The following is a 25,645-nucleotide window of genomic DNA, read 5'->3' as shown; positions in this document are numbered from 1 at the left end:
CTTTCACTTTTGTAACTTGCCGGAAAGTTATCTCCTTGCTTTCTCTAATTATTTCTTTCCTCTGTGTCCTACCTTTTTCGACCCTACGAAGAACGACGATTATCGCCTGACGCAATATACGCGCGGACTTAACGACACTTTACCGAAGAATACCACCTGTGAATTTCCCGGTCGACGGAAAGCGAAAAGTAAACAAACCGGCGCCTGTCAATCGAGAGCGCACGTGTAGTACCGCCGGAAATATGGTCATCTTGATGCGCTGTCCGTACAAATACCGGAACGCCTTATTGTGAGGAAAAATAAGAGTCAGTCATTTCGCGCCACGCAGGTTTTCGATGAACGGGGTCGCGAAGAAAAACATCGTACCGGAAACGGGTTGGCAGAAAAGTTCTGGCAGAGGTCGGACGGCCACCACCACGACGTGTGCGGACCGGCCGTGCCGTCCATCGTGGTTGATTTGCCCCTCGCGCACGGAGAGGTAATTACCGCACATTTGTTCGTTAAGGGTGTTTTGTTTGGGTTTAGTTTGTTTTTGGTCAGTGATGCATCGCACGGCGCCATTTTTGGAGTTGCGAACCGTACCGTTTTGGAAGCTGATCCTCTGTCGGTTTCTCCGTGCTTCCCTTTGCGTTTGGATCTTGGAGGCAACCGATAATCCCAGAGCTAGGACACGTGAGAACACCACCAAGGATCGCTGTTATGTTACGTTTTGGTTTGGTTTCGCACCGTACCGTCGGATTTTCGTTGGATTTAAATTTCGTACCGTACCGTACCGAATTGGACTGACATTCCGTCTGAGATCCATTGCTACCGTTAAGCGCTCGAGCCTTGGAGGCGATCCCTCGTTACGACAACACCAAATAACGGAAACACCGTCGAGGAGCAACCCCTTTTCAAGGCTAAAGGCCACCAGATAAGTCGCCGTTTTTATGTCGTTTTCTTTCTTATCGTACAACGCGGCAACGATGTAAATGTAGGATACGCTAAATCCCGTCCTCAGTTTTAAATCTCGCTAAGTTTCATCATTTTGTAGAAAATTCTCCAATTTAAGTTTCATCAATTTCGTTCGTGAATAATTTTCGAATCTAAAGTTCATTTGTCTCATTTTGTACGTTTTCAATTTTAATGTAACACCGATTCACGACATCGAATGTTTATCAAGTTAAGTTTCGTTAAAGAACAAATTTTAAGTAGATTTACAGTAATTACAGGTTATCTGTAAAAGGAAAGCTTTTTTTATGAACCTGATTAGTTAATTTACACAATTTGCCATAAACTAGATCAACCGTTCAATTAATTTAATTCATCCATAGTTCATTCATTCATTTTTTTATGAACCAGTTCATCATATTTAATTCACCCTTTTCTATGGACAAATCAATTTAAATTTTACATTCGATCAAGGATCATAAATTTATTTTCATATTTAAACTAATTATTGTATCAAACATTTCATTCATTAAAGCAGAACATTTTAATTTTCAACTGAAAATTAGCTTTTCATTCTTCTCCGGTGTCGAGATTCAGAGCTCTTGCTCCGGCAACTGAGCAAGACCACAACAGCTCCCAAAACTAATTGCCTGGCGCCCTTTTAACGAACCCATACCAGTGCCCCGAACAAAATCTGAGAGCCCGGTCAAGTCACTGTCCCATATTGAGTCATAAAATTTCTAGAAGGTGAATAAAAAGTAAAGGGACAAAGACACGGATAAGTAAGAGAGAAGAGAGAGAATAAGAGAATCGAAGTACAATAGGGAGGGAAGAGAGTGTGTGTGAGAGAGAATAATGATGGCGAGATTCAGAGGTGGGAACGAGGAGAGAGAGAACAGGAATGGGACGGAAGAAGAAGAGAGAAGTTGCCGGAGGTGACAGTGAGACATGTGGCGAAATGAGAAAGAGGAAGAGAAGGGAACGGGGAGAAATATGGAGCGAAGAAGGCAGGGCGATCGATGAAAGAGAAATGGAAGAGGAGAGAAACAATAGAGAACGAGAGGACTGGGGGAGAGTAATAAAAATCTTGTTTTTTAGAATGGATATATTTTATATTTGTATGAATTTGTAAACAGGAATCAGAAAGCCCGTAGGGCAAGTAAAGCTCACTTACTATTACAAGAAACTATGGCATTCAAAACGTGTGCTTTTACAAAAAACTGGTTAATAATAGCAATAATCGTTATGTGTTTGTGTACCGAGTATAATTGCCAGTGCACTGAGAGTGCTGATTATACTACATAGTTGTACACTTGATTTCAAAAAAATAGCGTACAAGTGCTGAGAGTGATTTTTGTAATATTTTCCTAATGTAAATGGCCGGCTATAAACTGTTTCTAGGCAACACGCTACCTTCCTTCTAGTTTAGTGATGATTCGGGCTTTTGTCACTTTAATGTAACCATGAAAACAAAACTAACATTACATGGGGAAATATTGGGTGTGCGCTATTTTTTTTTAAATCAAGTGTACAGCAGCATGGAGAATGTTCAAATGCAGTAACGTGTACCGGTTCTAAAACTTATGTCAAGGCAGTAACAGGTAGTGGGTCTACAAACTGTAATGCAGCTACGACGTGTACAAACTCAAAAGACTGTTTTTCTCCAACCGTCTTAAAAATGGTCACTTTTAATACCGTTTTTGGTCACTAAAGTTAATGTTTTCGTAACTGTAGAAAAAAGTTATTTGTTACTTAGGCAATACTTTTGCCTCCTAGTATTAAAAGTACTTTTAATACTAGACTTAAAAATTATTTCAACATTATAAAATGAACCAACTAAAATGATTTGTTTTTTAATATTAATATGAAAAGTACAGTTCGAACAACTTTGTAAAAAATTAATCAAACCCGATTTGTCCTTTACTTGGTTGGAGAAAAAATAGTATGTGTCATTCGTATTAAAAGTGAGTTTTTTTTACTTGCAATTATTGCAGTCAATTATGCAAACAAATTGCTCGTCAAAAAAAAATCACTTTTAATACTAATAACACAATATACTATTTCATTCCAAGTTTCCTAAAGGAACCAGAATTAATAACGATTTAAATTTTTATTTGTTTCGCAGTTGGCACCTCCAGAATGGATGATCGAGACCCTGAATGGAGATACTGCCCGGAGTTCAGGAGAGTATCGAAAATAAGATGTTTATTCACAAAATGAAGAGGTAAACGTAAAGTAACCCTGTCTAGATCTGAAAGGATCCAACAACAAAAATAAACGATAACGCCTGAGGGGTCCTTCTCCGAGTCGGCTATCGACAAAAAGAAAATTCGAAGTTAAAGGAAAATTAAAAACAAAAAAAAAATTAAAGGAAGGAGGAAGCATGACGGATCCTTGCGACGGGAGCTAGTACCGCTACGCCGCCCACACTAGCGGGGATGTCCTCGGGTTCCTTCCTCGCTTGGCATAAAAGAAAAAAATCTAATTGCGATAGGACTCGGAGAAGAACCTCGCACAAAAAGTCGTTGGTGAGCGTCGATGATCACTTCCAGGCAAGGTCGATGACAATGACAATGACAAGAAGTGTAATGTATAAAAATTATGAGATTTTACGATAAAGAAAAACTAAGATGTATCAAAGCTCCCAATTACGTAGTTAACAATAAATGAGCAGTGATAAACGAAATTATACAGTGTGGAACAAAATGATTATCAATTATCATTTAGTTAGCTTTGGAATTTTTTCACATGTAAATTTTCCTGCACCGCTCTACTCTTTTTGAAGTGCCTTTGAAGTTCTGTCAATAAATGTCATCAATCAAATTCACAATTATTACAATTTATTGAATTGAACTCACACACTCACGATTAAAATGTATACCATACAAGAAAACACTTTCATTATTGAGGCGTATTCCTGACCTCATCCCTTCGCAATAGATCACATTTGGAATTTTTATGTATATTTTAAGGTTGGGATACTCCCTGTAGAACGGCACATCGTATATTTACAAGGGTAATGCAAAGGTCACTAGATGAAGATCATTTTGTTCCACACTGCAGAAGCCGCGCAATTAATAATACGATAATGAATAATTTTTTTGAACGCCGCTTAATCAATAATAATAAGAACAATAAGGAATGGTATAACATATCTGAAACCAAAAGATTCCGATACTAAAAATCCATCAAAATATAGGCCAATCACATGTCTGCTACAATTTATAAAATTATGACATCTTGCATTAAAGTAATAATTTACGACCATTGTCAAAAATTAAATATTCTTAATGAAGAACAAAAAGGTTGTGTTAAGGAGTGTTTTGGTTGTAAAGAACAACTCATAATAGATACGGTAATAATGGAACAAGCTAGAAAAAATAATAGAAATATTTATACCGCATTCATAGACTACAAAAAAGCCTATGATTCAGTACCACATTCATGGTTAATGTAATGACATTTTGGAGAACTACTTTAAATTTATCAATAAACAATACTAAATTAAAATCCGAATCTATTCAAATTAAACGGGGAATTTATCAAGGAGATTCTTTAAGTCCTTTATGGTTTTGTCTAGCCATTAATCCTTTGACAAATCTATTAAATAGCACTGGATATGGTTTCAATATTAGACTTAATAATGCCACACTATCCAAATTAAATCACCTTCTTTATATGGATGACATAAAACTTGATGCATCTAAAAAGAATCACATTTTATCTTTACTAACAATAACTGAAAATTTCTCAAATGATATTGGCATGAGTTTTGGTATTGATAAGTGTAAAACGCAATCAATATGTCGCGGTCATTACGAAAATTTAGAATATATAACTAAAGAAGGAGAAATCACTAAAAATTTAAATAAAGGAAAATTTTATAAATATTTAGGTACTTATTAATCAATCAAATCATATTCAACATTCAATTATAAAAGAAAATTTAGAAAAACAATTTTATTTAAGAATTAAATCTTTTTTAAAATCAAAATTAAACGGTAATAATGTAATTAAAGCAGTTAATACATATGCTGTTCCATTGTTGACCTATTCTTTTGGTGTTATAAAATATCCTAATCTTCCCTCCAAATTTGCGCCATCTCTTGGCTTGTGGACGGTGCGATAAACCGTTACCATGGATTCTGTTGCACAAAATTGATAGGCCTCTTTTCATTCTATTTGTCTTTATTTTATCTATGAGGTACTAGCGGCTAGGGTAGAAACTAAGGGATGGGGTGGCAATCCTGGGGAGAGCGGAAATATAACGGGGGTGAAGCGGTCTCTCGCGCGCGGGGTTGAAGGGGGTAGTTTACTTTTGTTTGGTTTTTCGAAACGAACACACCGTGCGAAGAGCGAATCATATTTCGAAATTTGTATTTGTATTTGTATTTTGTGTCCCCGTGAGGAATCCGACGTTTTTAATCCACCCGGGTAATTTGTCCCATGTTCGCTGTCTTTTTTTTTTTTGACCACGACCACGTGGTAAGGTTATGTTGTAAATATTATTTTGTTGCATGCTGTTTCTTTCGAGAAGCACCCATTTGTTAATTTTAAGCGTTAAGCGTTAAGTTTCCCCCGGGAGGTTCATTTTTCAGGCAATTACTTTACAAAATTAGTAGCCGTCGTCCGAGTCACGTGCGTTCATTTTGTTTTTCTTTCGCTAACATTTTCTAACGGCACTCGATCCGCCATTTTTAGTATAGCACTGCCAGCGATTATTGTACTCGTTATTTATGTTGTTTACTGATATTTGTGCCATTCGAAGCGGTTTTATTTTATCGTTGCTTAACTTTGCGTTTTGTTCTTTTTTATTTTATCATTGTTTAATGTTTCGCTTTGTTCTCTTTTATTGGATCATTGTTTAATGTTGCGTTTTGTTTTGGTGAATTTATCATTGTCTAATGTTACGCTTTGTTCTATTGAATTAAACTCGGGTTTTCCTATTTGTTCTTGCTGAGCACCGTTAGATTTCGGATGAGTTAAAGTTAAAATGTTGTAAGTGCGATCCTATGGGGACTAGGTGACATTCAGGAGGTCGGGGGTTGTTTAGTCAAATTGCTGTGGGGGCGACGGTTATGTAGAGCCGTTAGCGGAGGCGCACCTAAGTCTTAGCTTACGCGGCTCCGGGATGTTGACGTGAAGCCCCCGTCGAGGTTATAGAGAGTTCGGGGTTTGTCGGGAAACGGTTGGTTGGGAACGGCGAATCTAAATCTTTGCTTATGCGGTTTAGTGATACTAATCGTACGACCCCGAGACGCTCTGTTACTCTTGCTTGGTCGGTGAAATAGTCTGACGTTCATTAATACCCTGAATATCTATAAACGTCGCTTGATCTCAAGATGATTCAGATTATTCTTCTGAGTCCCCTCGCGGCCGAGAGTTTGTTGTCTCCAGCTCTAAGCTCCCGTTGGCGTACCTTGACCGCGTAGTTCCAAATTAAACATTGTTTTTGTACTTAATCGAATTGTAAAATATGAGTAATACCTGGGATACGGTTTTTGAAGAGAGTTTTTCATTCGTCCCTGTCTGTAATAACTGCATTATAATTTGTTTACTTGTTTTGCAAGCTTTAACCTGTCATTTTGTCCGTCATGTACCCGTTTTCTATTATTTTAAATATTGCTGCATTCATCTTGTCGTTTATCTTTTAATGTACTCAACTAGTTAATTTCTTGTACTCCGTTAAACTTAATTTCTGTCCTTTTGTATTCGTTTCATTTTTTTTTAAATCGAAGTTATAACAGGCATTTTAATAATAGTATATTTTGTTATGAGGAGAAAAATGAATGTGCTGCGGCTGGTAGATTGGCTGCCGAACGCAGACAAACCAGCCAAAGCACATAAAAACCATTTTTGCCCCGAATACCATATACTATTTTTCTTCAAACCTTCATAACAAATTATTTAAGACATGTTAAGAAACCAGGTAGGAATTTCAAATGATTTAGCTAGTTTACTTTACAGCCGCACATCAGCGGAGATAATAAGCCCACGGACGCCCTCAGCGGAGATAATAACTTCACGGACGCACCTCAGCGGAGATAATAACTTCACGGACGCTGGTCTGCTCCTTAGATGCCATGACAATGAAGTGACACTTTAGCATTAACAATGCAGCAGTGCAATGTCATATTTTACGAACGTTTGAAGAAAAAAGTTATTTTGCGTCCCTCAAATGTGTGCTCATCGTTTGCATTCCGAACCTTTTTCCGCCAAAAGAAAAATACAACGTAGGGCTTCGATGACGATCACGACCACATTTGTTACCGTTTTGCGCAGGTTCGAATATTTGGCGGAAAAAGTAATGTATTCAGATCATTACAAAGTGTTTTTTCTACTTTGGGTTCGTACTGATGCTATTACGATACTGTTTTGCGTATCGTAATAGGAAAAGGCGTGATATAATAATAATACTAAAAACAGTGAAATTTAATTTTTTAATATTGACGGATACTGTGGTGTCGCGGCAGACCGCAGACGTGACCTTGGGTGGAATCCTTCAACTTTAACGGTTTTAAATTTTAAATTCTTTTTTTTCATTGAAAAAGTGGCAAAGTAGAAAAAAATCGCCACAATGGACGTCAGTGGAAGGTGTCGAATGTACCTTAGAGAGAATGGAGGTAATTTCCAACATTTGCTATAGTAAAGTTATAGTTACTTGATTTTTGAAAATTCTGTTTTTTTTTTTTATTAAAGCACATTTTTGATTTTTTATTTTAATGTTTGTGTAAACACCCATCAGAATAAAGATAAAAAATATACAGTGCTTTATACTTAAAAAAATATATAAATGATTCCTCGGCAAGGGCGTTTTACAGAATTATCTAGAATTAAGTCATATACTTTGGAAAACTGATTAAAATCCATATTAAATGAATCATAGTTTTATTCCCATGACGCACGGAATTGTTAGGTAATACACAAAATGAACAACATGTTATTGTAATTATTGTGTAAAAAGATAATGAAATAAGTTTTATAAAAGAGCGTAGAGCAGAATTCAGCAGTCGACCGAAGTAAACAGCAAGATAAATAACAATAATACAAAAAACAATGGCATTCAAAACGTGTGCTTTTACAAAAAACTGGTTAATAATAGCAGTTATCGTTATGTGTTTGTGTACCGAGTATAATTGCCAGTGCAGTATGAGTGCTAATAGTTGTACTAATTGTGAAAACTGTCCAAATGCAGTAACGTGTACCAATTCTAAAAATTGTATCAATGCAGTGACATGTTCTGGGTCTACAAACTGTAATAGAGCCACGACGTGTTCAAACTCAAAAGATTGTTTTGTAGCCACAACATGTAGTGGCTCAACCAACTGTTACAAAGCTATAACCTGTGTCAATTCAACAGGATGTCCCGGACATTAGGTTTTTTTATTGACAACAATATAATAAAACAAAATTATTGTTATCTAAGCTAAAAAATAATAATGTAAACGTAATCTGTATTCTATGCGATCTGTCCCTTGACCTCCTAAGGATAATTTTGTTCTGGGAGAGAAAAGGCTATCGGACAATAATAAACATTATTAACTGATTTCGCCTGCGTTTCCGATGATTTCATCATATTTTATGATACTAGTAAATGGTGTATTTTCGATGAAAGACAGGATAAAACGTGAATTTATCCTATTTGCATTTATGATAGGTACTGCTTGCACCCGACGTAACCGGCGGTTACAATGAAGCTGGGGGACCAGGACGCCAGTCGCTCTGGGCAGCTAGGTCACTGGTGAAGAGTCTTTTTGTTATGTTGACAAAGCATTCTGCTCCACGGAATCGCAATTGCTCTGAAAAGAGCACTGAAAGCAATAAATGACACGACGCAAACGGTATAGAGTCTAGACGAATGAGGTAGATCATTATTATTTTCTAAAATAAAGAATGTACCGGCTGAGGGAGTGAAATGATAATAATTTGTTGATCATTTATGGCTAAAAAAAATTAGTAAGCAATAAAAGAACGAAACGAAAAATTTGTGTAGACACATTTTTTAAATTTTTATTACCCACTTTGAACGAATAATTAATAGTTATTTAAGATATAAGTGTAAAAAGTTATCCTTTATTGCACGAACGGGTTTAAAATACGAGTGAAATACGAGCGAGTATTTTACAGGATGTGAGTGCAATAAAGGAACTTTTTACACGTATGTCTTACAACATTTTATCTACGATTGTGAGATCATCACACCGGTTTTAACATAAATTTGTATAAAATAATCATTACTGATTAAATTTTTTATGAATAACCGTCGTCTGAGGACCACGTCGTTTAGCAACCTACTTCTAGGTAATAGTATATTATGTTATGAGCAGCAAAAATGGAGTTTAATGTGTTGCGGCTGGTAGATTGGCTGCCGAACGCACTGAGGCAGACAAACCAGCCAAAGCACATAACACCATTTTTGCTCCGAATAACATATGATTCAGCTAGTTTACTTTACAGCCGCTCATCAGCGGAGATAGTAACTTCACGGACGCCCTCATCGGAGATAATAACTTCACGGACGATCCTCAGCGGAGATAATAACTTCACGGACGCTGGTCAGCTCGTAAGATGCCATGACAATGATGTGACACTTTAGCATTGTCAATGCAGCAGTGCAATGACATACACTGACCGGCACAAAAAACGACTCATTATGATTTCTTTATTAAATGATCTTGAAATTATGTGCTTATTTTTCTTTATTATAGTTAAATTGGGATATTTTCAATGATCGGAAGTGCTAAGGTCACCATGGCAACTGAATTGTTTTGTTTAAATAAATTATTAGAAAATTTGCGCTACTTCTATGTTGTGTTTTTGTCGGTTGATTTACGTGTTAAAAGATTTAATTTGACAATACGAGATACTAATTCAAAATGCTGTTCAAATTTTGGCAATTTTTCATAACATACAATTTTTTCTAAAAAATAATTTTATTTTTGTTTCATCAAAATTTTATTTGCTGTGTTTAATGTTTTGTTTGTCGGATATTCTTTAGCAAAGAATAACTTAAATAACACTTATCAATGCAACATGATATCAAAAAAAAATTCTAAGACAATGAATTACTTATAGTGGAGTAAAATCACATATCTAGCTCGCTTATTTCTGAGGGTAGGTGATTCCAAGGTATAACTAAATGAGACCTATACTATCTTGTAGAGGACATTTTGGGGCATAAGGAATGGCCATCTACAACTTTTTTTAATAGGACCGAACTTTGAAAACGGCCTTTATACGTAGTTGAGGTGTAGTCCGAAAAACTACGTTTCTCGTAACATTTAACGTTGTGTTAATTCAACCATTGAAGCTATAATTATGATTTTCTGTATATTTGTAGTAAAAAGTACAGCGCTTCCAATAGTGAATCGAAAATTTCGCAAATATCGATAGTTTTGAAAAAAATAATTAATAAATTTAGATTAATCAAAAATGCGCATCGTAAACTTCACTCTGCTGGGACCTATGTGAAATGTTGAAAATTTCGATACACATGCAGCGAATCAAATGTAACTAAGATATTGTAAAAGTTTTTAAAAAAAGAATTAAGTCAGTAGCCCCTATACTTTTTGAGCAAATAATTTTTTTATTCGACGAGCAAACGCGCTGGGCGGCTCCTGACAGGCAGATATAACCCGGCACGCGTATTTAGTCGTCTATCGATGTAGGGATTGTAGCAGTCCAAAAACAATAATTGTAAAATTTTGAGTAGGTAAATTTTTTGTATTTTTGCTAAAATTTACCTATTTTAAATGCTCTCTTCGTCATCTTCATTCTGATATACCTAAACAAGAAACATTGTTGTGACATTTTTTGCAAGAACAATCTGCAGCATTTTAAGTCTTCCTTCATGCACATACATTTATTATTTTGGCATCATTGGTCTGTGCAGAAAATGTTCATCAGTTTTCTAATGTCATTAGGTATGGGATTCATTGTAGCTAAAACAGGTTGTAAAATGCCCTTGTTTAGATTGGGAGATTTTAAATTGTATTAATTTAACCCAACACTACAAAACGCACTAGAATACATTAATTAGAGCATAAGTTCATGACAAAAATATTATAAATTGCTTGAAGGATATATTTCAAATTTTACGTGCGTTGGCTACTTCTTGCTTTACGTAGAATTTAATGAATTTTATGTCAACCAATCTCTCGCTGGACAAACTATACATGACTACACAACGATATACGTAATTGATCAATGCATCTAAAATTTGAGTGAAGTATGTACATAATAAATAATTATTATTTTTTAACCTTAGCACATGTTGGCCAAAAGCATCATCTGTTGGTGGCAATATTTTAGCAGACTTATTGGGGGTTGTAGTCAGTTTATACCTCAGTTGGTTTAATATGTTAATGGTCTCAGTTTTATTTTTTAAAAAAGCCAGTGCGAATTTAGTAGAAATTTTAACGCCTCGGTCATAGTCATCGAGTTTAACTTCCCTAACTCTTTAAATGTTTTCAGAAGGACATTGTATGCTGTTTTTTTTTACCGATTTTAAAACGTTAAAAAATGCATCGCTGGTAAGTAACACTTGCAAATTTAATTTTCAAGTAGGCACATATGTGCACTAAAAAACCGATAGGTAAATCTTTTGACATACTTAAAATGAGCATATTTGGCAAAAGAACAGGAAGTGAAAAAAGAGAGAAATGAACTGCAATTCAAACTAGTATAAAATAGTATATTATACACCAAGGTGAAGAAGTTCATGATTATAGCCAGAGCGCCAAGATTAGAGCCCGAGGCGTGCCGAGGGTTCTAAGGCGCGAAGGCTATAAGGGACTTCTTCACCGTGGTTTATATACTATTTTTTCCACTACTAGATACATTAAAACCCTTTCGGATAATAATTATAACTAAAATTATTTTGTCCGATGCGATGATCCGAGTTCTCATTTTTTAATGGTTGCTATGAAAATCGTCTACGTTAAACAATGAAATCAACGAAAATCTTTCGTTGCTAGGTGACGGCTGTTCATTATTCACCTAGGTTAATAATGAAAATAATAACACTATCCCACCTCCACCCGGCGGCACGGCAATTTTGCCGGAGTACATACACTATTACGGATATTACTATCAAGTAATAATGCAGTGCTTATCAACATAATTACCGGCGTCTTGCCTCCGCATTTTGACTTTGTTGTGTATTATGTTCTGTGTCAATGTTAAGGAACTTCCTCACGATGTGACATGAGTATAATAATATACCCTTTTGAATTTCAACTACCAATGTGTTATCTAAATCCAGAATTTTTAAATTTTTAAAAAGAGATTGCGGTACTATTCCCGTTGCTGAAATTACAAGTGGTAAAATCGAAATTTTTTCTAAACACCAAAGATTTCTCATAGCAACGGACAGCTCTAAATATTTATTAATTTTTGTGTTATATGTCTGTGTTTATTATGTGAATTTGGAACAGCTATATCTAAAAGATATGCTTGCTTTTGTTGTTTATTTAAAATTATAATGTCTGGTCTGTTATGCTTAATATGAATGTCAGTTAAAATTGTTCTATCAAAATATAACTTGTAACTGTCATTTTCCAAACAACTTTCTGGTGTATAACTATAATGTGGTTGTGTATTCTTTAATAAATTGAATTTAACAGCTAAATTCATGTGTATAATTTTAGCGAATATATCGTGTCGTTTTTTATATTCGCTTTGAGCCAAAACGGTGCAAGAAGAAATAATGTGTTCAATTGTTTCCCCTTCAGTTCCGCAAATCCTACATTTATCAATTATCGATTGTAAACCGCATATGTGTTTTTTATAATTTCTTGTATTTATAACACGATCTTGTATTGCAAATATAAAACCCTCCGTCTCAGGGTGAATATTTGATTTCTTAAGCCATGCATGAGATGCCTGAATATTAACTTCTGGTTGTTCCAGTTCTTTAAAGTATCTCCCATGTAAAGACTTCTGTTTTATATTTGCTATTGTGTCAGGTATATTTGGCTTAACAATGTCTGAAATTATATTATCACTTAAATTTAAAGGTGTGTAGCCTTTATCGGCTGAAACCAAAGCATTGAAAAAGGTGTTACCACGAGCTCTATTGAGGAAATAATTTTTTAGTGAAGCAATTTGATTTTTTAGCAGTATTTCTAGATTTGAAAAACCCCTACCACCGTTTTCGCGTGGTAAATTAAATCTTTCAATAGCAGATTTAGGATGGTGTTTACTAAATTTGGTAAAAAGAACTCTAGTTTTAATGTTTATGTTCTGTAAATTAGTTTTGGACCATTTTATAACACCGAAAGAATAGGTCAGTAATGGAACATTAACCTTGGGAGAGAAATTCTACTTCTGGGGTCGGTTCGAGAGTCAATAATGAAGCCTTCTGAGACTAGTAGTGGAAAAATAATATTTTTTGATATTGATTGACTTTGAAGACATTTTTCTAACATTTTTTATAGGAACAGGAGAATCGACGAGAAATAATATTTTGCTTTTTTTTTGTAATGGTATTGCTTATCTATCCTTCTTAAATTAAAAAAAAAATAACAATAAATGTATGTGCATCAAGGAAGGCTTAAGATCCTGGAGTGATTGTTCTTACAAAAAATGTCAGAACAATGTTTCTTGTTTATATGAGGATGAATATGACGAAGAAGAAAGCATTTAAAGTAGGTAAATTTTAGCAAAAATACAAAAAATTTACCTACTCAAAATTTTACAATTATTGTTTTTAGACTGCTACAATCCCTACATCGATAGACGGCTAAATAGGCGTGCCGGGTTATATCTGCCTGTCAGGAGCCGCCCGGCGCGTTTGCTCGTCGAATAAAAAAATTATTTTCTCAAAAAGTATACGGGCTACTGACTTAATTCTTTTTTTAAAAACTTTTACAATATCTTAGTTACATTTGACTCGCTGCATGTGTATCGAAATTTTCAACATTTCACATAGGTCCCAGCAGAGTGACGTTTACGATGCGCATTTTTGATTAATCTAAATTTATTAATTATTTTTTTCCAAACTATCGATATTTGCGAAATTTCCGATCCACTATTGCAAGCGCTGTACTTTTTGCTACAAATATACAGAAAATCATAATTATAGCTTCAGTGGTTGAATTAACACAGCGTTAAATGTTACGAGAAACGCAGTTTTTCGGACTACACCTCAACTACGTATAAAGGCCGTTTTCAAAGTTCGGTCCTATTAAAAAAAGTTGTAGATGGCCATTTCTTATGCCCCAAAATGTCCTCTACAAGATAGTATAGGTCTCATTTAGTTATACCTTGGAATCACTAAAAGTCATAATTTCAGTCCGATTTTACTCCACTATTAATTATATTAATAAAATTCAAAGTGAGTCGTTTTTTGTGCCGGTGAGTGTATTTTACGGACGTTTGAAGAAAAACAATTTTCAGTCGGCGTTACCATTTTTGAAAAATAAAGGTAAAATGTGTGATAATAGTGGTGATAACGAAGCAAACGAATTGCTGAGCACTCCTCCAGAGATAGCAAACATTGCAGAAAAAGGCAGTTGTAGGTTTGGTTCCTCAGAATTCACGTCAGAAATATGAATTAGTGTTTAACATGTTCAAGCAGCGGTGTGCGTCTAAAAGTGTTACGGAAAACGTATTCTTAGTGTTCTCCATGCTCTTCTGGAAGGCAACCGATACAAGAATTCGAAAAAAATGAAATTGATATTTTCAAATGAAAATTTGCAAGACACAGCCAGTCCCGCCAAGATTCAAGATGCCATCATTGTACCTCCTACACCGAACGGTCTGCTACCGTTGGAACAATTGCAATATAGTATCGATGTGGATTATTCATATAATAATAATAATACATACATAACAATGTTTTTAGGGTAATATAATTTGGAAACATTTTCAACAAATTGTATTACATATTTTATTCTGACAGTTCGGTAAAATAAAAATTTTATTGTACAGTTCAGTCAGTTCACTAAACAGCAACTTTGACAACGATTTTCGATGAAAAAAGTCCCTACTTTTTACACGATCGTAGATAAAATGCATTGCGTGGAAGATGAAAAAAATAACAAAATTCACATCTCAGCTACATACCAAGAAAGACGATTACCACATTGCTGTAAACCGCATAAGCTGTAGTCGACCAGTAAAACTTGCGTAATCAAATAACGACATACGATTTCGGATTCATGGATAACTTGATTACAAATTAATTTGATCGCTCTTTACAACACCGGAGATAATATCTTGAATATGTCACTCGACACCACCGCCGAGTGCCAAAAAGAGCCCAATTTACACACGAACGAGTTGAATACAACGTTTTTTTGTTCGACGAGCCCGTACTCGTAAAAAAAGTATTAAGGACTTTATTATTTGTTGAATAATAGTTATTCATTTAACGAGTTCAAGTGTAAATTGGGCTTTTTTGGCACTCGTGGGTCTTTAAAACGCTCGTTTCACTCGCGTTTTAAGCTGGGCCACTCATGCCAAAAAAAGCCCAATTTACACATGAACTCGTTAAATAAATAACTATTATGGTTACATAAATAACTATTATGCAACAAATAATAAAGTCCTTAATACTTTTTTTACGAGTAGGAAAATTTGCCGCTCAAGCGAAGCGAGTGGGCAGATCCACCGAGTAAAAAAAAAGATACTTTACTAACGAGTTGCATGAAACATTTTTTTTTCATGCCGCCGGCCGTTATCGACGGTTTTGCATGATTCACAATCCGCCGGGAACGTTAAATTCCCGGCCTAGTACTTACAAAAGAATGGGCAGGCAGCATTGATTCTTAAATGTCAACAAAGTTTGAGATAGAAGTTACTTTGGTTGAATTAATTAATATAGAATATGCCCTAACGGAGTCCGTTTCGGCTCAGGGACGTGAGGGTCGCTGGTTCGATTCCGACTGTAAAACAATTTTTTTTTCAGAAACAATATCACAAGACTTCCTGTTTTTTCGGAAAATTTTGATTTTATGACGAAAAGTTTGTTGCTTGGCAATAACCATGAGACCCATTAGGGTCGAGTTGTTTTACCTAAGGCAACAAACTTTGAGACTAATAAAATCAAAATTTGCCGAAAAAAAATGAGAAGTCGAGTTATATTTGTCTAGACAAATTCCCGATTGAACAATTCAAACAAACATTCGGAACAACATCACAAAACGGATTAAAGGTTAGTTTATATTCATTGCGGAAATTTTCCTGCAACAATTTACCTGTTGTATTCCAAATTGTTTTCACACTGTAGTCCATATCACTGCTGAAGTTGTTTCTAAAACGATTTTTTAAATCCATTTCGGAAACCGTCAAAATAATTTTCATTTTGTTCATTAATTTGTGTGACCAACAAAAACAAAAGTCTTCTCAACGTTGTCTTTCACCAGAAGGGAGATTTTTGTCGGCGGAAGACGCATTTTCTTACCATGACTAAATTTTTTTGCGATATTCGGCACATTGTTGGTCAATATCAACTGTTTTCATAACATAAGGGAATTTGTCTTTTTAAAAATGATTTAAATTTTTCGGCATGAAAAATTTTGTGGAGTACACGTCCAGAAAATGTTTTGCGAGAGTTCGTGTTGCTTCGCCGCGGCTAGGCGCCTTGGCTACGCAATACCACTCATACTCGCAAAATATCATTTTTTGGACTAGTAATCCAAATAACTACTGGTGTCCGTAAGATTATATAACAATTTTTTTCGACACTGTGAACTCGTGGGCCTTTAAAACGCTCGTTTCACTCACGTTTTAAACTGGCCCATTTCATGCCGAAAAAAGCCCAGTTTACATACGAACTCATATGCGGTATACAATCGATAATTGATAAATGTAGGATTTGCGGAACTGAACGGGAAACAATTGAACACATCATTTCTTCTTGCACCGTTTTGGCTTAAAGTGAATATAAGAAACGTCATGAATTTAGCTAAATTCAATTTATTAAAGAATACACAACCACATTATAGTTATACACCAGAAAATTGTTTGGAAAATGATAATTACAAATTATATTTTGATAGAACAGTTTTAACTGACATTCATATTAAGCATAACAGACCAGACATTATTATCTTAAATAAACAACAAAAGCAAGCATATCTTTTAGATATAGCTACTCCAAATTCACATAATATAACACAGACATATAACCCAAAAATTAATAAATATTTAGAGCTCTCCGTTGCTATGAGAAATCTTTGGTGTTTAGAAAAAATTTCGATTTTACCTGTTGTAATTTCAGCAACGGGAATAGTACCGCAATCTCTTTTTAAAAATTTAAAAATTCTGGATTTAGGTAACACATTGGTAGTTGAAATCCAAAAAGGTATATTATTATACTCATGTCACATCGTAAGGAAGTTCCTTAACATTGACACAGAACATAATAAAACACAACAAAGTCAAAATGTGGAGGCGCGACGCCGGTAATTATGCTGATTAGCACTGCACTATTATTTGATAGTAATGTGGATAATAGTGTATGTACTCCGGCAAAATTGAAAAATTTTATAATTGCGTTAAAAAATGACACGCTAGGGCACTTTTTTAAAGCAAATGAGTGCAAAAATGAACCGCTATGGAACTTTTTTTTAACGCTTCTGGACCGATTTAAAAATCACATATATTATGAACGCAAAGAATGAAAAAACTTTTTTTGACGGACGTTAAAAAAGTTAATTTTGAGATTTCCTTTTATTCGCCTCAGAAAAAAATTTAAACTGCTATAGCTTCCTTATTAAGCGACATATCGCAATGGATCTTGCACCATTGGATTCCTCTCTTCAATGTAATTCTTAATTCCATTAAGGGAGATATGAACATAACTGGCCCGAGGTTTATAAGTCAACCGAGGGGAAAAACATGAATATCTCCCGTGGTGCATACAATATCTTATTTTTTAGTGTCTATACTTAAAAGTTAAAACTTTCTTAAAAATATTTTGCAAGGAAAATTGCGTGAATTTATGGTTACTATAGTTTCGTTCTCATGAGTTTGTTGTAAACAATGGGGAGGACGAAAAAATTAGAAATATCTTAAGTTGTTTTTCATAATGTGTATCTATGACGAAAAGAAACAATACCGTATTACTAAAAAATAAAATTTTTACCTTGCTTCTTTCATTTTCGAGAAATTCCCAAAAAACTAAGAAAACATCAATTTTGTACATACCTTTCTATTTAATCTGACTCTAGGGCGGTGACTCTTTCGGCAATGGAATCCTTTCTTTTTTTAGCAAACCCCTTTTGTTTCAGTCTGATTCGCATTTTTATTATTGAATAGTTTCAAATAGTAGTTTTTGCATAAAAAATTAAAAAAACGAGGTTATAAAAATTAGTTGGCTTTGTAATTTTCTCACATGTAAATTTTCCTGGACCGGTCTGCTCTTTTTCAAGTAACTATGTAGTTACTGACAATTATTACGATTTATTGAATTGAAATTAACAAACGATTAAAATGTAAAGCTATTGCCTTAAAATAACGATTTTTTCGTAGAGCGGCATTTCGTATTTTTACAAGGGTAATGCAAAGGTAACTAGATGAAAATCAGTTTGTTCTACACAGTAGCTGCTTTTACAACTGCAAATGCCAGACAGAATGTTAGACATATTAGGAAAAACTGTGGTTTATTATGACACAGATAGCATTCTATACATATATAGATAATGGTAAAAATAGTGTCAAAACAAACAGGATGTTTATTGGGAGATTGGATCGATGAAGGACATAGATAGCATTGTATGCTCGTATAAAGACGATGGTAAAAGTACTGTCAAAACAGGATGTTTATTGGGAGATTGGACCGATGAATTAGATAAGAATGTATGGACTATTGATTGGGTATCAACAGGTCCAAAGACTAAGGACCGGTTTCACCAACGCCAGTTAAAATTAACTGTAGGTTAAAATGCTTCGTTACCTTAGTTACCTATTGTTGTAACAATGTTTTCGTATATTTTAATCTGTAGTTAAATTTAACTCACGTTGGTGAAACCGGCCCTTATACAAGTAAAGTTGATTGTAAAATAAAAAAAAGTTGTTTGTATATCAAGGGTGCGCAATCGTACTTTGACGACCCGAGAGAAAAATTGTCGCCGAGGTGGTTTGCAGCCGAGGCAAGACAATCTCGAGATCGTCAAAGGATTTCGTAGCCAAGGTGTACACAACATTTTGTGTGCAACCGAAAATTTGTAATTATAAAATGAACAAGTAAAATTTCCTTCACTGTCAATAAATATAAAGTCGGCTTACATGTTGATATCTTGTTATAGAAACGACTTAAATAAAATAATTCGTTTTGAAAAAATTTGTAGAAATGTGGGAAGAAAATTACGATGTTTCAGTTTCGTGTACTCATCCATATTGAGGTTTGTCTCTCAATGAAACAGTCTTTCGTGGATTTTATGAATCACTCTTTAATTTTTGTCGAGAAAACAGATTACATTTCTAGTAAGACCAACAAGCTCAAAAACTACGGAGGGTTATCAAGAGACGCAGCTCTCGGCTATCTTGATTTTTCTTTTGTTGTGCCATCTATGGGTTTGTAAGTCAACTCAAAAGTTCAACTTCAATTTAACATATTATTTTAAGACTTTCCCTTGTTAATGATAGTTGAAAAAAATAAACATACTATTCACTGTCTATAGTCCTTTCTATTTCACATAAGTCCAATTTTCGCACATAAAATCTTCAGGCGTATCTTTGTCAGCGACTTTGTCATAATGTCTGCTACGGGTGTCGGAATTGTCTTCGAAAATTGTACGATCGAAAACATTTTATCGAGAAAATATTTGTCGAAGTAGAATAATATCAACAATTTAATTCATGTATAAGAAATCTCATAAGGCGCTGTGATTTTGTCACTTTGACAGCGGATAAGAGTTTGCCCTAACTTTTATCCGGCAAAAACACAAGTAACTTATACCTTTAGTTGCTATGCATCTAATACCTTTAATACCAAATAAAAAAATTAAATTTGTATTGCTCATTCATTAAATTGTCTCACCGAATTACACTCGAGGTTTCATTTAGTCAGGAAAAATATTTATTTGCAACTCAAGCTACATAATTGCTTCACAGTTAGACTCGAAAAATGGGCACGAAAAAATCAACTCCGGCCTACGGCCGTCGTGGTTTTATAGTGCCAGTTCTTCTTATGGGATTAATACAACACTAATGTCGTATATTATAAGACACTAGTGTCTTGTAAAGTCAGAATAACTTTATTTAGATCTACTTAAGATTTACATTAATATTCACATTAACAGACAAAACATTGGCGTTGTTTCCTTTTAAAAAAGAAAATATTATCGGTATTTTTTTTTGTTTCATTGGCGAAGACAGATTAACTGCAGTAGTAGATGAACTGTAGTCTCCCCATAAGTTTCGGTGGACTTTCAAAGTTGCCTTTAACATAGAGACATTTGTCTACGACGATGAAGGTACATACTTTTTACTGACATTGAAGAATTACGCCGATAGGAGCTCTTCGGTTATCACTGATGTTAGTGCTTATTCACAATGGACTTAAGACATAAGAAATACATAAGAGATGCCTAAGAATAATTTGTAAATTTGGGCAATTGGAAAATAATTTATGTGTCCATATAACTCGAATATGGTTCTTCATGCCTTTTTGTACACAACAATAATGTTCACTGAGGTCACTTCTCACAAGTTACGTAAAAGTTAATGGTATATCCACTGCATGTATCATGAATTTCTTATGCCTTATGTCAAGCTTATGTCCATTGTGAATAAGCACTTACACTCCTTTTTTTCTTTCCAATTAATAAAGTTTGCAAATTTTCGTAGGCTTCTTTCAATTTTCTCGGTAATGACTCTGAAGTCGCTTTTTCAGTTTCTGCAAGTATTTCCGCTGGGATATTCTGATTCTTACCAATATTTTCTATTTTTCAAAAATGAATGATTGCAAATTGCAAATGGGGTCGACAAAACAATCGGAAAGAAATAGCAATCGTTCCATGACTTCCTGGAATATATTAATTCATGATAAAATGACAAACGTCATTTGAAAATGTCAAATAAAAATTTTCCAAAAAAATTAAGGAAAAACGTGATTCTTTGTATGTACCTGGTTGCGGATAAAATTTTGTATTGCATTCGTTGTCTTATTAGCTTAAAACACTGAAGAAAAACGTAAACAGCTCCAGCTAACGCTCTCGTGTTTACCTTTTTCTTTCGTGTTTTATATGCTTAATCAGACACTTATACAATAAATAACTATTATTTTATCTATGGATAAGACTTTGTTTACCTTTAATTCGTTAATATTTTGTTCGTTCTGTAAAGCCTTGATGAAGACCCAAACCTTCGGCTTTTCTGCGTTGAGCTGTGGTTTGAAGCTGTTATGCCAGCCTTCTGTTACGTTATTTGTAATTGGTAAGTCTTTTTTTTAAGATTATAGAGATTCCACAACAAAATTGGAAAAATTGATTAACACCTCTTGCCGATTTTAGAATCACCTACCCAGGTGTGTTCAAAATATTCTAAAGCATTGTGTGTCTCCTCCGGTATATTTTTGCTGTAGCATAATGTCAAAATGTTTTGGCAACGAAACCTTGCGGAACGAACGTTAATGCCGACAATTGTTTTAAGGCTGAAGCAAAATCTGGATCACAGTGATATTTCCTCTTCAAACCAAGAGAAGCTACTTTTCGGTAAAGACTTTTAGCGACATGAAAGTAGCAACCCTTGTGAGTTGCTTGTGGAAAAACCTTCTTTATTGCATTGACAATGGCTTTCTCGAAATCTGTCATAAAAAATGTATTGAAACTTACGACAACAATTTCGCAAACTCGAACGTGAACTGTAAATAACTGACAGAAGAAAGTGGGCACGGTGCTGAATGTACCATCCATGTACCAAATTTTGGATTTTGAAAGACAGTGCAGCATCTTGAAGATGGTGATATAGAGACTGGAAAATATGCACTAAAAAATGCCGAATATATGCATGCAATATGCACTAAAAAGTTGCCAAAATATGTTAGTGGTATTGCTTCAATTTCATGCCTGATTCTGGCTTCTAGGTTGCAGAGTTTGTGGTTTCTCTTTGTAAATTTTATTTTTTGAATGACCCCAGAAGAAAAAGTCTATGGGACTCAAATCAGGCGACCTGGCAGGCCATTCAATAGATCCCCGACATTCTATCCAACGACCTGGAAAGATGTTATTCAGAAACAGGCGAACATCAACTCCATAATGTTGTGGAGCACCGTCTTGGTGAAACCAAACATTGCGGTTTGTCGATCTTCTTCCGGAAATAAATGTGCAATGTCAAGTACAATGTAATCATGCAATAGGTTTAGGAATCTATCTGCTGTCAAATTTCCATGTATAAAATATGGACATATCGTGTGGTGCTCAATGATACCAGCCCAGACATTAAGTTTTTGTGGATGCTGTGTAGGTATGGTGTTCAATCCAGTGGCGGCCCTGGGCTAGAGCGAGATGAGCAGCCGCTCTAGACGCCAGGTGGCAAGGGGGGCCAAAATCCGATTTTTGAAAATTTTTGTATTTTATTACCAGAAACTAAATTATAATTGATTCGAGGTTGCAAAAGACAATCTCACTCCACCCTGATTAAGTGCTAGGGCCGCTGCTGGTTCTATCATCAATGAGGACTTTCACTGGACCAGTAGCGAGAGTTGCGTCTGTTTACAAACCCATTTAGACAAAACGTGGTTTCACCTGAAAATAAAATGTGCTTTAGGCAATTTGGATTATCATTACCAGGCATGAAATTGAAGAAATACCACCTAACTGACTCCAAAATTCGTTGCGTAATTTTTGTGATAGATTAGGTTATTGTCAAGCTACAGGGTGTCTTCAGTTTGAACATTTAATTTGAGTTAAGTTTTATTTGAGTACATAAAGTAAAGTAAAGGGAAAAAAATCAAATCATTTAAAAATAAAAAGGAGGAATAAAAATCAGCAAAAAAGTTACTTGGTTGTCACTTAAAAAAGAAAAAAAAAATTACGTTTTCATGGAAATGCGTTGACACACAAAAACCACGAGTAGGCTAAGAAATGGAGAATAATTAGTAAAAAAACTTTTGTTAAAGACATTTTGTTATAAAGTTCATATTTACGGAAATAAACCACCCATTCCATACTTCTGACTAACCCTGTATAATAATAATAACTAATTACTTCAATTTCGCCTTCAGCAGTCAGCTAGCAAAACCACTCCAGAGACAAAGTCCTAGCCCGATTTCTTAAATGAATACGTCTTCGACTAGTGCTCCGCATATATTGTTTTTCATCCATTTTATCTAATTAACCAATTGGTATTGTATCAAAGCTTTCTAGGATAACTCTCTTGTCATAAACGAAACCATTTTTTTTTTAATTTCTATTTTATTATTAAACTCTTTAGTTTTAGTAACTCTGGTAATTCGATGACATTGTTTACCGATTTTATTGATTTTTCTAAATTTTCTAAAATATCATGTTGGTAGAATATCTGAATTAACTTTTTGGACGTTTTAGATTAGGGTGTCCAGAAAGTTCTGAGCGTTTTTTAGAAAAATAGATAAAAATAAATAAATATCTATTACTTAAAAAATTAAACAACAATTAAAATAAATATTCGCCGTTGTTGTCAATGACTTCCAATCATCTTTGTCCCAAAAGCTCAATTCCACGGCGATAGAAGATGGACTCTTTCGTCCCGAACGATTCTTATCTTTAAGACCTTCTTCCCCATTCAGAAAATTCGCAAACCATCGCCGCTGAATGTCCACATTTAAACTCATATAACATTAAATTACGATTTCGTTCTTTTTCCATGGACACAATCAATTACCAGAATGTAACCAATTGAAAATTATTGAACTGAGAAACGTCGAATTGTTTATGAACAAGTGTAAGTACTTCATATTGTAATGATCTGAACATTACTGTTTATCCGCCATTTTGAAAACAAAATAAACAACCCCTGAAATGTAAACAAACCCCAAAAGTAAACAAATAAAAAAATAAACAAATAAAAAAAAAACAAATAAAAACTAAACAAAAATGTGGCCAAGTGGTGATCGTGGAAAAGTGTTAGGACCTACGTTGTGTTTTTTTTTTTGACAAGACTTCAAAGGCGGATCAGATTCTTGGTACAAACGGTAAGGATTCCAATTCGGGGAGTGTCGATAGAAATGAAACAACTAGGTGTGGAGGACGCCTAATTTTTATTTCATTTAATTATTTGATCTGCAATAACTTTGAATTTTTGAAGCGAGCAACGCAAGATGGCAACAAAACAAAATAAAATATATACACAAATAAACAGCATTAAACGATGCAACACAAAATACATAATTTACCAAAATCGAAATAGCAAACGATGAATTTTTAAAGAAATAAAGACAAACAAGAAATTAGACACAATGCTAAATCTCACGTTGCGCTCGCATGCGCCAAACGAACCGACAAAGTGGATTTTTGAATTAAGGTGAATGAACGAATTTTTCCCGACAAAATACAAAAATAAACAAATTATAAAACGCGGTTATTGCAAAACGGGACCGATAAAACCCCCGTAAACGGTATCCCAAAGGCGGAATCTTTTCAAACTTCCTAACAAATTTTTCTTAACCTTTAATTACAATAAAATATTTCATTTCGGTACAGTTGAGATACGGGGACGCGCGGTTTCGTCACGAGCCGTTTAAGTGGGGAGACAACAACTACAGAGTACATGTGTGGCCATTCCTACAACCTTTAACGCTGCGACACCCCCGCGCCCTATTTCTACATCCGCATCCCGCGCCCTATTTCTACATCCGCATGCCGGTCGGAAGGGAGATGACGGGACACACAACTTCCATGTGTGGACGTGAATCTCACGCGTAGGTTCGGAGGGGACGAGGCACACAACTTCCATGTGTGGACGTGAATCTCACGCGTAGGTTCGGAGGGGACGGGACAAAAAGAAAAGAAATTACGCTGAGCGAACGAAACTACAACGTGCAGTGATCTATATAGTCCCAATCACCAATCAATGCCTATCGAAGTGCGGAACATTTATTACAACCCGTGACGAAACGAACGCTGATGTCACTCTAAACTGCTTTTCCAATTACATGACACAAACTTTTCTTCCGATACGAACAAATTACGATTTTAACAAATTTGTGAATTTAGCATGTCAGAATTTAATATTTACAATGTTTTTCTACATGCAAAACATACCTATCACCACAAAACACAGTCCTGGCTCGAACAAAGATTAGTGGAACACGTGAGACAAAAAGGGAAAAAGTGGCGCCAAATGGGACAGCGTCAATATATCACTGATTTGCACCAAATCTCACGGGAAAACACTTCGTCTGTTAATTTGCGAATGAAAAACGTTTAATTCAACAGCGAATGGCAGTGGGAATTAGGGAAAAAAAACGATTTTTTTTTCTTTAACAGAACACTCTGCACGCACAAAACACGTCTTGCCTCCACCGAGGGTGGAAAGAAAAGAGCACGCTTTCTCCTCCCACCATCCCTTAAGTCACTTCTTGACCATGGCCTACTGGATTCCATTTTTGGTAAACAAACCAAGGTCTACTTGGTAGCCGTGAAGTGGAATTTTGAATCTGGGCACTACAATATTTTAAAAAACTTGCAAAAATTACCAATTGATTTTACATTTATTTGATATCGTGAAACAGAATACCATAAAAACGCTCAGAACTTTCTGGACACCCTAATACTTTTGTGTATTT

The 25,645-nt window shown here is 35.0% G+C and overlaps 1 long non-coding RNA gene across 1 annotated transcript; it reads left to right on the top strand.

Annotated features, from left to right (window-relative positions):
• The first annotated feature begins 2,772 nt into the window (after positions 1-2,772).
• On the top strand, positions 2,773-9,614 carry LOC138138993 (uncharacterized). Its single transcript, XR_011162178.1, has 2 exons — positions 2,773-3,154; positions 8,588-9,614. It is a non-coding gene; the product is annotated as an uncharacterized lncRNA (long non-coding RNA).
• Positions 9,615-25,645: the final 16,031 nt, after the last annotated feature.

The sequence above is a fragment of the Tenebrio molitor genome, chromosome 9 (genome assembly GCF_963966145.1).
Source record: "Tenebrio molitor chromosome 9, icTenMoli1.1, whole genome shotgun sequence".
NCBI lineage: Eukaryota > Metazoa > Arthropoda > Insecta > Coleoptera > Tenebrionidae > Tenebrio > Tenebrio molitor.
This window is presented reverse-complemented; position numbering and strand designations above follow the sequence as displayed.